Genomic DNA, 1,610 nt, shown 5'->3' with positions numbered 1-1,610 from the left:
CCTTAGCCGGTTGAGCTATAGGCGCCGAGCCTTTAATAGTCTTTAATTAAAATGTTTTTAATTGCCTGGGCATGGTGCTCATGCTTATAATGCTAGCACTCTTGGACTCTGAGGTGGGTGGATTCTTTGAGCTCAGGAGTTCAAGATCAGTCTGAGCAAGAGCAAGACTCCATCTCTTCTTTTTTTCTTTTTTTGAGACAAAGACTCACTATGTCGCCCTTGGTCTAGTGCCATGGCAACACAGCTCACAGTAATCTCAAACTCTTGGACTTAAGCGATTCTCTTGCCTTGGTCTCCCAAGTAGCTGGGACTATAGGTGCCCACCACAATGCCCAGCTACTTTCTGTTGCAGCTGTTGTTGCCCCAGCTAGGTTTGAACCCGCCAGCCTTGGTTTATATGGCTGCTGCCGTAATCACTGTGCTACAAGTGCCAAGACCCCATCTCTTAAAAATAGCCAGACATGGGGCAGTGCCTGTGGCTCAAAGGAGTAGGGCACCAGCCCCATATGCTAGAGGTGGTGGGTTCAAACCCAGCCCCAGACAAAAAAAAAAAATAGCCAGACGTGACTTAACACCTCTAGCTCAGGGAGTAGGGCATTGGCCACATACACTGAGGCTGGCAGGTTTGAGCCCGGCCTGGACCTGCTAAACAACAATGAACTGCAACCAAAATAGCCAGGCCTTGTGGCAGGTGCCTATAGTCCCAGCTACTTGGAAGGCTGAGGCAAGAGAATTGCTTAAGTCCAAGAAATTGAGGTTGCTGTGAGCTGTGATACCACAGCACTCTACCAAGGGTGACATAGTTGACACTCTGTCTGTCTGTCTCTCTCTCTCTCTATATATATAGCCAGATGTGGCAGTGCCCCTAGCTCAATGGGTAGGGTGCTGGCCACATACACCAAAGCTGGTGGGTTGGAACCCGGCCTGTGCCATCTAGAATAACAATGACAACTGAAAAAAAAAATAGCCGGGCATTGTGGTAAGCGCCTGTGGTTCCAGCTACTTGGGAGGCTGAGGCAGGAGAGTTGATTAAGCCCAAGAGTTTGAGGTTAATGTGAGCTGTGAGACCAGAGCACTCTACCCAGGGTGATAGTGTGGGACTCTTGTCTCAAAAAGAAAAAAAAAGAAATAGCCAGATGTTGGTTTGGTGCTCTTAGCATAGTGGTTGTGGTGCCAGCCACATACACTGAGGCTGACGGGTTTGAACCTGGCCCAGGCCAGCTACACAACAGTGACACTGCCATAAAAAATAGCTGGTTGTGGCTCGGTACCTGTGGCTCAAGTGGCTAAGGCGCCAGCCACATACACCCAAGGTGGCAGGTTCAAATCCAGCCCAAGCCTGCCAAACAACAATGACAGCTGCAACCAAAAATAGCCGGGCGTTGTGGTGGGCGCCTGTGGTCCCAGCTACTCAGGAGGCAGAGGCAGGAGACTGGCTTGAGCCCAGGAGTTGGAGGTTGCTGTGAGCTGTGATGCCACGGCACTCTGCCCAGGGGGACAGCTTGAGGCTCCTGTCTCAAAAAAAAAAAAAACATTGCTGTTTGTTATGGTGGTCACCTGTAGTCCCAGCTACTTGGGAGGCTGAGGCAAAAGAATCACTTAAGCCCAAG

This window comes from Otolemur garnettii, unplaced genomic scaffold, assembly GCF_000181295.1.
Source record: "Otolemur garnettii isolate 467f Iridium unplaced genomic scaffold, OtoGar3 scaffold00038, whole genome shotgun sequence".
NCBI lineage: Eukaryota > Metazoa > Chordata > Mammalia > Primates > Galagidae > Otolemur > Otolemur garnettii.
The sequence above is the reverse complement of the archived record's forward strand: the minus strand, read 5'-3'. Positions refer to the sequence as shown.